This window comes from Trachypithecus francoisi, unplaced genomic scaffold (assembly GCF_009764315.1).
Source record: "Trachypithecus francoisi isolate TF-2019V2 unplaced genomic scaffold, Tfra_2.0 Lachesis_group9, whole genome shotgun sequence".
Lineage (NCBI taxonomy): Eukaryota > Metazoa > Chordata > Mammalia > Primates > Cercopithecidae > Trachypithecus > Trachypithecus francoisi.
The window spans coordinates 53854756-53867817 of NW_022681474.1; the positions used below are offsets into that span (position 1 = coordinate 53854756).

General features: G+C 43.2%; 1 protein-coding gene across 3 annotated transcripts in view; it reads left to right on the plus strand.

Moving 5' to 3' along the window:
* Positions 1 to 5987: 5987 nt before the first annotated feature.
* WDFY4 (WDFY family member 4) overlaps positions 5988 to 13062 on the plus strand; it is a 302160-nt gene continuing 295085 nt past the window's right edge. The window contains exon 1 of one of the 3 annotated variants that reach the window (XM_033209238.1): positions 5988 to 6304. The gene's annotated coding sequence lies outside the window, so the exon portion shown is untranslated. Of the gene's footprint in view, positions 6305 to 6365; positions 6832 to 13062 lie in introns of those variants that run through there. The other 2 variants (XM_033209235.1, XM_033209236.1) reach the window with 2 other exon arrangements.

The window sequence follows — 13062 nt, forward strand, 5'->3', positions numbered from 1 at the left end:
GAGGCCTTATCCAGCACCTTATTGGCGCTCATACCCAGAGTGATGCCAGCACTCTTGATCTCACACACCAAAGATAAATGTGCTTAGCCTAAAGGACTTGTTCTTACCTTGAAAGCTCCTTGGGGAAAGCATTCTTATTTATTATTTGTGCCTCCAAAACCCAGCTTAGGACTTGGTCCTGGAAAATCCTAATGCCAATTGAAATGGGTTGAATGGCCTGTATTCACCTGGTGATAGCTCATGGTTCTTCATATTCTCAGTGGGCTCCTTTTGAGTTTTATGTTAACTCTACCAATATGGAGTTGGATCTTCAGGCCAGCTTCAAAAATTATGACAGAATTCACTCATTTGTAGTTTTCCAATCCTCCCTCCTTTCTCCAAGTTTCATGGGATGTCAAGCAGTGACCATTTCTCCTGCAGGCTCCAGGTGTCTTGAGGGGTTTATCTTCCATTTGCACCAGTACTCACATCTCCCTGAAAGTACAGTCTGATGGTGGGATCCTCTCTCTTTTTCTGGAGTTAATTATGATTCTCTTGGGGAATGTGGAAATGCAACCAGCACCCAGGAAGCTGCTTTCTCTTCAGGTCTGTTAAACATGTCCTGTTGCTGTGTAAATAGTTTTCTTTTTTTTCTCCCAAGATGGTATAGAAAATACATTCTAGTAATGAAGTGGGGGAGTGCTTGTGATGAATTAAGTGAAAGAAAAACCCAACAAATTATGAAGAGGAATATATGGCATGATTCCAATTTGTTAAGAACAAAAAATAAGACCAAAGAAATATACTTTGGTAAACATGGAAAAAAAGACTGAAATGCTATTGCTCAGCAGAGGGTATTAGTGAGTTTTATTTTATCCTTCTTCTTTTTATTTTTACATACTATTTAGAATTAACATGCTTTATTTTAAAAGTCAGAAAAATATTTATTTTAAAATTTTTAACTTTTTAGTATATTGCCCTGATAAGTGATGGTAACTGCTCTAAAGAGATCATGGTGGAGACCGACAGCCTACCAAAATGCATTCTCTCTTATAACAGAACTGAGGCTGGCCCATGGCTGATCTACACTTCCCAGTCTTCCTTGCAGCTTGATATGGCCATGTGGTTACAATGGCATGTGAGCCAAAGTGATGTAGACCACTCAGAGGCTGGGTCTTTATCAGCACAGGTATGTCTTGTCTTGTCCACTCCCTTTCCTTTTTAACAGACTGGATGCAGATGACAAGACTCTAAGGGACAATGGAGCAATATTCCTAAATTGCTATATGGGGGAGAACTACCTGCCAACTTGAACGACTGGTGTAGACTGCTCTGCAGCAAGGAAGTAACCTTCATAGAAGCTCTGCCCTGTTCATCATTGTTTCTTCAGGGCCTACCTGGGACCTGGCACAGAGGAGATGCTCAGTGTGTGTTTGTTGATTGGAACTAAACTTTTACTTTTCTGACATCTTTCTCACAAAGCCATGAAGAAATTCCATATCCTTATGACAATTTACTTAGAGTAAATTGTCATAATACATACTATTTTTATGTAAAATGTGAGATTGCAACAATATGCTTCCATTGATTTCTCACTCTTTGGTGCTGTAGTTGTGAAATACATTCTATCCACATATGCTATCAACTCCAAAGTACAGTACTGCAATTTTCACTTTAAGCTGTCATAGCCTGTTAAAGAAGTTAAAACAATGAATAGTACATGGTTTGTTTTTATTTACTCACATATTTGCTATTAAGAGTGCTTTTCTTTTCTTCCTATAGATCCAAGTTTCCATCTGGCATCTTTTCCCTTCAGCTTCAAAAACCACCTTTAGAATTTCTTATAGTGCAAGGATGCTGGAGATGAATGATCTCAGCTTCATTTACCTGAAATGAATGTATTTTATTCTCATTTTTACAGAGACATTCATTGGCTATTGAATTACTGGTTAACAATTTTTGTTGTTTTCCTTTAGCATGTTAAAGATGTCTTCTATTCTCTTATGGCATTCATTGCTTCTGATAAAACATCAGCCTTAAATAGTATTTTTGTTTCTCTTTATGTAATATTTTTTTCTTTCTGACTGCTTTCTTGCTCTCTGACTGTTTTAACATAATACTTTTGTTTCTGATGCTTGACTATGATGTGCTAAGTATGGTTTTTCTTTGCACTTGGTGATGCTTGAGTTTCACTAAATTTATCATGTCTGCAACTTGCTGTTTTTCAATAAATCTGGGAAATTTCAAACATCATTTCTTCAAATGTGCTTTTCTGCTCTCCTCTCCCTCTGAGACCCCATTTACACATATATTATACCATTTCATATTGTCCCAAGAGCAGCTGAGTTTGTGTTTTTTCTTCAATATTTTCCCCCCTGTCCTTCAAATTGTATAATTTTTATTAATAAGCCTTCAAGTTCATTAACCCTTTTCTTCTGTGGTCACCAATTTGCTGTTGGTCCATCAGTACAAATTTTTTACTTCAGATATACTTCTCAGTTCTAGAATTTACATTTGAATCTTCTTATATTTTCTATTTTTTTTTTGGCTGAAATTTGCCAGCTTTTTTTTTTTTTAATTCCTAAATATGTTTCTGATAGCTGCTTTAAAGTTCTTGTGAAATAATTCCAATGTCTCGTTCATCTTGGGGTTCATTTCTACTGACAGTTTTTTATTTCTTGTTATGGGTTACATTCTTCTGCTTTTTCAGATTTCTACTAATTTTAACTGTACGCTAGATAGTATGGATGTTAAATTGAAAGGAGGCTGCACTACATTTTCTTCCTTTAAAGTATGTTGAGCTTTGTTCTGGTTGGCAGTTAAATTCCTTGGCTGCAGTGGCTCACACCTGTAATCCCAGCACTTTGTGAGGGTAAGGTGATGGGATCGCTTGAGCTCATGAGTTTGAGATCTGCCTGGCCAACACGGTGAAACAGTGTCTCTATTAAAAATACAAAAAATCAGCTGGGCATGGTGGCACGTGCTTATAATCCCAACTACTTGGGAGGCTGAGGCACAAGAATCGCTTGAACCCAGGAGGTGAAGGTTGCAGTGAGCCGAGATCACCCCACTGCACTCCATCCTGGGGGACAGAGCCAGACTGTCTCAAAAAAAAAAAAAAATTACTGGATTATCCTTTTAATTCTGTCATGCTTGCTTCTTTTATTCTTTGTTTGGTTATATTAGGGTTCTCTAGAGAGACAGAACCAGTTGGATATACATATATAAGCATATATATGTATACATCTATATATGTACACGAATGCATGCTCTTGTTTGTTTATTTCTTTATTTATTATAAGGAATTGGCTCACATGATTATAGAGGATGAGAAGTCTTAAGATCTTCAGTCAACAAACTGGAGACCCAGAAGAACCAATGGCGTAAGGTCCAGTCTGAGTTCAAAGGCCTGAGAATCGGAAGAGCCAGTGGTGTAAGTGTTCCAGTCCAAGGGCAGGAGATGACTGATGTTCCAGCTCAAGGAGTCAGGCAGCCAAAGTGTCCTCTTACTCAGCCTTCTGTTCTATTCAGGTCTTCAACTGATTGGAAGCCACCCATGCATATTAGGGAGAACAGTCTGCTTGACTCAGCCTACTGATTCAAATGTTTATCTCATCCAAAAATACCTTCACTGACGTGTCCAGAATAATGTCTCGCCAAGTGTTTGGGCACCTCATGGCCCAGTCAAGTTAACTCATAAAAGTAACTTATCACATTTTATTTCAATTTTGAACTTGTTCCAACTTCATGGGTTTTATTCTAGGGTGTGGGTCTTCTCCAGTGTGGAGTCTGAGCTTCAGAGTTTTACGGTTTTAAATTTCCTCTCATCATTACCTTCATGTTAGTCTGCAGGAGGACTCCTCTGATCGATGTTTCAAGTTTGATCTGAGGATTGGGGAGCAAGGAATACAATAAGGCAGCTCTGAGCTTCGAGGGGTGAGGGCTCTGAGGTGCAAAGTGAAGTCCCACAATGCTCAGTGAAGTCTCTTCACTCTCCATGGGATGCAACTGCAACATTCCAAGCTCTGCACATTCTCTGTTACCTCCTTTAGCGCTTGGTCTTGGGTTAGGTGACCCCTGCTGGGCCTCTTGGAGTCTCACTCTGTGCACACATAGGAATCCTTGGCCAAGGGCACACACAATGAGTTCCCAAAAGGCATACTCTCCTCAGGAACCTGCCCTGAATATTCCAGCACCTCCAGCAGCTTTGAACTCTGACTTAAACCTTTTTAGTTTAGGGAGACTACTGTCTCTGGGTCCCCACCTACCTGCATCACAGCAGAAAAAGCATCCCTAGAAAAAACTCCAGAGCAATTGTGGGGTTCACCTTGTGTGTTTTCCTTATCTCAAGGATCAGTCTTGCTATTCAATGCCTGAAATCAATTATCTTATGTATTTGAACTATTTTGTAGTTGCTTTCAATAGGAGGGTATGTCCTGTATCAGTTACATCACCCTAACTGGATGCAGAAGTAAAACTGACATTTTGGGGCAATTGTTTAAAAATCAGAGAATCTCACATTGCCCATCAACAAAAATACACATCTACATGGGCAGTTCATAGTTGCCCCTGCTGCTTCAATGTCTTAGCTTGGGCAACTCTCTCACTAATAAAAGCTTGCATTTGCACAGCCCTTTTTAGTGTTTAAAAACTCTCTTGCAAATGTTATTTGACTTGTTCCTTCTAACAAGGCATTCTTTCGTTCTGCAAATAAGAAACAGACTTAAAGATGTCAATTGTCTCAGTTAAGATAGTGAGAATTTCAACCTTGAGTTTCTAGCTCTGAATTTAGTGCTCTTTACCTGCCTGCTGTTGGCTACCCAGCAAGGTGCTGGGGAGGGCAGAAGGTAGGAGACCTGGGTGCATGAGGGCCCTCCAGCAGACTTTGCGAACTCCCACTATGACAGACTCTCTGTGCTTCCTTTGGGCATTCACAGGCATGGGGTCCTGGCCTGTCCCATGCTGGCCACCCTTTCCGCCTCTGTGGAAGGTCCTGCGTCTAATCTGCTCTTACCATAGGCCTCTGATTTCAGGCAATATCCTGTTGTAGATTTTATGATTTCATTGGTGACAATGAGGGAGGTATTTTCATCATATACAACAAACACTTCATCGCAAATTCTCTAAGGTTTTCTCTTTCCCCTGGCTGGCACTGCATGTATCCTTTCAATTTCTCTTTTTTTTTTTCTTTTCTTTTCTTTTCTTTTTTTTTTTTTGAGACAGAGTCTTGCCCTCGTCACCCAAGCTGGAGTGCAGCTGGACAGATCTACTATTTTGGCTGCTGTCTACTGACAAGTTTGCATTGGTGGAGGGTGAGGTTTTATGACAAATGTTATTTTCCTCTTTAAACCAATCTTGGAGCCTTACTCCATCTCATAACAAGTGACGTTGCTGCTGCCTCTCAGTCAGTCATGCATGGTCCACTGGTTTTGTGAGCTAGAGACAGGCAATGAGCTGCACTGAGGGTCAAGGATCAGGCATTAGTGCTAACAAGTGCCCTTGCTCTGTGGCAAAATTCTCCTTTTACAGAGCACAAGCAGTATTGTGTGTGAAAGGACATGCTTGTTCATCCTGTGCAGATGCCCTTATGGATAGGTGACATGGATAATTCAGCCTAGTTAATATACTCAGAGGAATGAGAATTTGGAGTCTGAGTTTCAGAGACTTCCGTTCTGTGGTTTTAGGTGTCCTCGCATCCTTGCCTCAGTGTTGGCCGCAGGAGGACTCCCCTGATTGGTGGTTCAAGTTCGATCTGAGGATAGGGGAGGAAGAAATCCAAGTGGGTAACCCTGAGCTTTGTGGGGCGAGGGCTGCTGAACCCATGCCATGCCCAGGGGTGCACTTGAAACACACTTCTGATTAGATTCACCTAACACGATCCTTGTTCTCATTTTGCCAGAGGCCCAGAGAGGAGAGGTGTGCACCAGTGGTCACATGGCTAGTGAAGAGAGAACACAGAATCCAGACCTACTCTTCTAGGGCCGAGCTGTACTTTCCATTTTGTCCTTGGCCCCACCCAGCACCGCTTGACCACGGAGAGTGCACAGACCCAAGGGGCCTTGCTGCAGAACCCAAGTCACCCGCCAGAACTCCAGCAGCTCCGTGGTCGGCTGGAGAGCGGGCAGAGTCACGCATCTGCCTGCTCTCCACTTCTGCTTTCTCCAGGAAATGAGCAGAGACCCAGCGCGAGTGATTCAGAGTGAAACGGCGCTGAAGATTGCCGATGCGGGGCCGGTCCTCTTCCCCCGAGCCTGAGGGGCTGCAGCTGGGGATGAGGGGTTCCATGCCATCTGATATCTGCAGGCGCTGACGGCCACCCCTCCAGGTAGGCCACCTTGCTCTTGGCCAAGCCAGGCCAGCCTAGAGGTGGGCATGTGGGCCCCGCCTGTCAGCGTGGGGCCTACTGGCTGCCTCCTGGGAGGCTGAGTATGGGGGCACATGTGACCCAGTGCCTGGTTCGGGTTTGTGGATGTGGGAGAGGAGGTGAGCTGGGGAGCAGGAAGTGTGTGTGGCGTGGGCGGACCCATGTGGTCAGGGCCATTCCAGGGCCTGGGTCTGCGGAAGTGTGTATCACCGCTGAGGTTTGGGAGTCAGGCTGAGCTCCAGCAGCACTCCTTGACCTCCGACGTCAGGTCAAGTCTTTTCTCGGGGTCCTGCTATGAAAGGATTCCTGGGAAGGGCTGACACGGGCTTTCCTGGTTGTCAAGGGGGCGGAGAGAGTAGGCCGACAGTAAGACTCGCCCTCCAAGACCCCGCATAGGTCTCTGAGGAGTGCAGAGCCGGAGGGCCATTTCCAATGAGCCTCAGAGGGAGCTGGTCTGTCCTGGCCCTGCCATTATTCACTGGGTTCTGGTAAGTAGGTGCCTCCCTGGGCTCACTTCCCTCATCTGAACTGTTACAGCAAACCGTTGAAACGCCGGCATTTTCTGCCTAAGCAGGGCCACCTGCTCAGTAAGGGCTGATTCTTCATTTCCTCTGAAATGAAACTTCTAAAACACTAAACGGATCCTTTGTCCCAACCTATCTAAAGTGAGGGAGGAGCTGATGTGATAACTAAGGGCGCTATGTATTACTCTTTCCACGGAGCACACTAATTTTAATATGAGTTTGTGTATAGTCATTTAGTTATTTAACATATAGGTATTGAGAAGCCACGCCCTGCTAGGCTCTGGTCAAAGCGGACAGGGGTCTGTGGTGCTCAGCGTGTGGGAGAGTGGCAGGTAGGGTGGGGGTCTTAGGAGGGTGGGGATGGCTCTAGTCTTCTGAGAGGCGACCTGTCTGAGGGAGGCCAAGCCCTGTGGGTTTCTGAGAAGTGTTCTTGACAAGGGTCTGAAGGAGGAGACCTGGTGGAGGTTGGTATGGTAGAGTGGGGTAAGGGGCATGTCTGGGGCTCTGACCAGTGAGGTAGGGAACAGGGTCAGGTCAGGGAGGCCCTTCCTGTCTGTCCATCCTGAGCACCTGGGCTATTCTTCCATGAACTTGGGAAGATTTTCAGTGTTGAAAGAAAAGAAAAGTTCAGCCAGGCACAGTGGCTCACGCCTGTAATCCCAGCACTTTGGGAGGCTAACAGGGGCAAATCACCTGAGGTCGGGGGTTTGAGACCAGTCTGGACAACATGATGAAACTCCATCTCTAAAAAAAAAAGAAAGAAAATTTAGAGAGACCATAATAAAAGTAATAAAAGTAGCATAAACCCTGTGTGCTGATACCTTAGATTTTTTAAAGATCAGCATCATCTTCAAAGTCCTCTTCATATCCATCCTTCTCCCTCCCTTTTCAAAAGCAGCAACTGTCCAGAATTTTGGGTTTATTGTTCCCTTGCTTTTTTTTTCTAGTTTTACATCCCATATTTAAATTGCTATATATGTATGATTGCAAGCTGTTGAACTCCGTAAACATGGAATTAAATATTCTTTTAAAATTTGCCTAATTGGTTCAAAAGTATGTTTCTGAAATTCCTTCATATTGTTGCATGTACCTGTATATAATTCATGTTTTCTGCAGTAGAGTATTCTATTAGATTAATATACCTCAATATATTTATTTGAGATGCTACTGATGGGCACTTGAGATATTTCAAGAGTTTATTTTTTTTTCTATTATAAGCAGTGCTGCTAGAACTATTTTTGTATATGCATCTTTGGGTGTGTGTGCAAGAATTTCTCTAGGGTATATACTCTAGAAATAGAATTTGTGGGTCATAGGTTATACATATCTTCAGACTTACTGGATGTCACCACATTGTTTTCCAAAGGTTTTGCCTCATTTTACCCAACCCTCAGCAATGCACCAAAGTTTCTGTTGCTCCACATCTTCACCAACATTTGATATTGTCAGGTACTGTATTTCTGCCAATCTGGTAGAAATGAAAAGCTATCTTAGCATGTTTTTAATTTGCATTGCCCAAATTACTAAGGTTGGGCATCTTTTTCATATGTTTATTGGCCATTTGCGGTCCCTTTTCCTGTTCACATTTTTTGTCCATTTCTCATGGGGTTACCTGTCTTTTATCCTATTGATTTGCCATAATTCAATACATATTCTGGGTACTACTTTTTATCATTTATATATATAACAAATATTTTCCATTGGTTGGTGCCCTGTCTCCTTATATTCTTGTGGTTTTTATTAATGAATGAATTTCTTAGTTTCAAACAAGTTTATCCATCTGTTGCTTTATGATTTATACTTGTTATGTGTTATCTAAGAAATTCTCCACTGTAAGACTGTAAAATTATTCTCATATATTTTCAAATAATTTTATAATATTACTTTTTACACTTAAGTCTCTAGTCTGCCTGGAAATGGCTTTTCTGTATGGCATGAGATGGGAAGAAGCCTCATTTTATTTTGCTTTTCCCATATGGATAACCAAGAGTCTTGGCACCATTTATTTAACAGGTCATTTTTTTTTCTTTCCTTTTTTTTTTGAGATAAAGTCTTGCTCTGTCACTGAGGCTGGAGTGCAATGGCATGATCTCGGCTCACTGCAACCTCTACCTCCCAGGTTCAAGCAATTCTCCTGCCTCAGACTCCCTAGTAGCTGAGATTACAGACACCCGCCACCCTTGCTCTGTCGCCCAGGCTGGAGTGCAGTGGTATGGTCTTGGCTCACTGCAACCTCCACCTCCTGGGTTCAAGCGATTCTTCTGCCTCAGCCTCCCCAGTAGCTGGGACTACTGGCGTGCACCACTGCACCTGGCTAATTTTTGGATTTTTTAGTAGAGATGGGGTTTCTCTGTGTTAGTCAGACTGGTCTTGAATTCCTGACCTCGGGTGATCCACCCACCTTGGCCTCCCAAAGTACTGGGATTACAGGCGTGAGCCACGGCACCCAGCCTAATAGGCCATTCTTTATTCACTGATCCATGGTAGCTCTGCTGTGAGTTGAGTCGTCATGTGCATGGGGGTCTTTCCCAGTTCTCTATTCTGCCAATTTGTTTAACCCTTTGCCAATACTAGACAATATTGTTAACCACAGGTTTATAATAAATTTTGATATCTAGAAAGAGCCTCCCCATTCTTTTCTTCTTCCTTTCTTTCTTGAAAATCTTGGTATTTTACTCCTTCATATAAATTTCAGAATTGGCTTTCAACAGAAAAAAAAAAAAAAACTATATTCAGATTTGACTGGTAATATAATTTGGAAAGAAGTGATATCTTTATGAAAATGACTTTCCCAATTCATGAATGTGGTCTGTCTCTCCATTTATTTAGATCTTCTCTAAAGTATTTAAATACAATGTTATTATTTTCTTTATAGCAGTAGTGCATATTTTGACTAGATATATTCCTAAGTGGTTTATATTTTTATGTTGTGTTAATTGTCATTAAAATACATTTTTGGACTGTTGCTGTTTGGACTGATTCTTGTTAAAAATGCTTGCATTTTTAACAAGAATCTTTTTGGGTGTCGTGTGAAGATTGTAGGAGACCAAAGGAAGAAGCAAGACTACCAGTTGAGAGGCTTTTACAATAACCCAGGCTAGAGGTGGTGGTGGCTTGCCCCAGAGTGATAATAGTTGAGATAATGAGAGGTGGTCAGAGTGGTCAGATTCTAGATAATTTTTTGAGGGTAGGATTTGATGACATTTAGGGTATAGAGGATGGAAGAAAGAGAGAAGCTAAAGATGACTCGAGAGCAGCAGGACGAATGAGATTGTTGCCTACTGAGCTGGCTTGAGGGCAGTAGAAGCAGATTTGGAAGGTGATGATGATTCAGAAGTATGAGTTTGGTCATATAAAGATAGAGTTGCCTGTTAGACAATATGTGAAGAAAGGAAGTCTTTGCACTCTCCACCCCCATCCCAGTGACCTTCATGGTAGACAAGCAAGGCAACTTGACCAACTGGGAGAAAGAAGGAAGATATCTTGTGTAGGAGGGTAAGGAAAATGAAATTCTCAGAGTTCCTAGAGCCACACCTTAGAGCTGCTACCCATTTTATTTACAATTAGGGGCTTGCATTTGTAATCTCCCTCCAAGTGCTATAAACCATCAAAATGTAGATAGATGATATCTCCTAAACCCTTGGCTGCCAGTCCCCTTTGAGGTATCTGTACTCCTTAAAAGCTTAAATATCAAAGTCTAGACCTTTGTTATCCAATACAGAAGCCACTAGCCATACTTGAAATGTAGCTGATGTGAATTGAGATGCACTGTAAGTATGAAATACACACCAGATTTCAAAGATGTTACAAACTACCAACAAAATTTATAAAATACCTCAGTACCTAAAAATATTGATTACATAGTGAAAATATTTTGGATATGTTGGGTTAAATGAAATATACTTTAAACATTAATTTAACCTATTTATTTTTATTTTAAAAATGTATCTACCAGAAAATTTGAAATTACACATGTGGCTGGAATTTGTGCCTGGCTTTCTATTTCTAATATTTCTGTTGGACAGCAGGCTTTAGAGGAATGATACTTCTTGTTCTTTGGCCAGAGGCTTTCATGGGAACACAGTTCAAGATGGATGAGAAGTAGGAGAGGTGAAAAGCCACTTGAACCAAATAATTCCAAGAAGAAAGAAAATATACAAGCTAAGAATAATGGATTTAGTACTAAATAAACCAGGCACTTGTACTTTAAACTCAATCCTCAAGATAAGATAAGTTTCATTATTCCCATTTTACAGATGAGAAAATGGAGGCTCAGAGACGTAAGGTTCTTTGACCTCAAATAGTGAGTGACTGAGTTGAGATTTGACCCTAGTTCCACCTGATTTTAAAGCCTGTGCACTTGCATTAGACCAGACTACCACTAAAGGGCTGAAGAAGCTACACTTCTAGAGAGGAATAGTGAATGTTTGGCAGGAGTATGACAGTGGTTCCTCCCTTTTGGCTAAATGATTAATTCTTCTTTTGAGAATTCATAGGAAACAAAATCATTGCAGCAGGGATCCTTCCCCTCAGCATTGCCCATGACAGCAGTGGAGACAATCTAAGCATCCAGTTGTTACAGAGGGAGAGTCAATTATGGGTGATCCATTGAGAGGATGCTCCATGGTCACTAGGTCTGATACTTTAAGGAAAAGGGCAATGTAGAACATGTTTATGATATGATGGATGATTAATGCAACTAAATCATTTTCACATTAATTACAAGCAAAATATACTTGTGATATGGGATGTTTGGGGTGTTGCTTTTTCTGGCCAGAAGCCTATGTGGCCAGTGGCACCTTTGCCTGAGTTCTTGTCCTGCATCCAGGAAGAATGAGGGATGCAGACATGTGGAGGGCAAGCAAGATGAAGAGGAGCTTTATTAAGTGTTAGAACAGCTAAGGGGAGACCCACAGCGGGTAGCTTCTCTTTAGAGGCAGGTTGTCCTGATGAGTGCTCAGCTCTCAGCAGAGAGGGTATCTCCTCTCTGCAGCTGGTTGTCCCTACGTCTCAATGGAGAGGAGCTCTGCAGAGAGGAGGCCCTGGAGAATGTAGCTCCTCTCTGTAGCTGGTCCTCCTATAATCTTCCCAGCTCTCAGCAGAGAGTAGCTCCTCCCTGCAGCTGGTCATCCAGTCGTCTCTCCATCCTCTGCTCTGCTCTGGCTGAATCCAGGGTTTTTATGGACCTCAGAGGGGAGGAAATGAGAGCCAAATGGGCGATGTGTGACCATGAGCAGCCTGAAAAAGTCCCCACTCTGGTTCCTGGGTCTGGTAACCCAGCCCCCAGCCTTCAGGCCCTCCCTGGTTTGAAGGTAGGACCTTACTGGGGACCCGCTACCCTCCACCCAGCAGCCTGTCTGCCCTCTGCTGCCTTCCATGGTGCCCTAGCTGTTCATGCTAAGGAGCATCTGAAGGCCAGTGCAAGTGGCCCTCAATCCCTTCCCCTCATCACAGCCTGAGGCAGGGGCTCCTGATCCTCACTGGGTCCAGGCCAGAATATGGGACAAGGGCAACATCACCAGGAGCTCCCCCTCTTGCCAAGGCTGTCAGGAGCCACTGGGGCAGAGCTAATCAAGGGCCCAGGCTGGATGTAGGAAGTGGCAGGCTAGGTGGTCACTCTGACTTAGGGTGGCAGACTCTGAGATACTGTCCTGGGTGGCCGGTGGAGAGCCTCCTCCCAAGGCCCAGGAGCCCAGCAACCTTGGCGGGGTGGGTGCCGTGGCTGTACCACTGGCTGGGTCTCCGAAGTGGGCACCATTCCCACTTTCTACCCTGGCCCCAAAGCCTGGCCCTAGCTCCACACTGGCACCCTTCTCTGCCTGACCATGCTGCTCCCATCACGCTGCTCCCCTGCCGGTCGGCTGGCAACCCGGCCTGGCTCCATCATGGCAGCCCCCAGGGTAGTGGGTTGCTGGAGATGGGGGGCTGTCTGCCTCCTCCCCTTGCTCTCCCTGCAGTGGCCAGCATGATGGCAGTGGCTGTACCAGACTGCCTGCTGCTGCCATCACTTGGATGTGAAAATTAGTGGGCATAAAGAGAAATGTTTGTTGATTTTTGTGTTTTCCATGTAATAATAAGAACATTTCTCAGTAGCGCTCTAATGTCGGCTTTTAAAAGGATAAGCACAAACTAGAAAGAGAAATGTAGTCAAAGATAAATGCATGTACACATAAAGAAACTGTGTGGAGGTTGGCT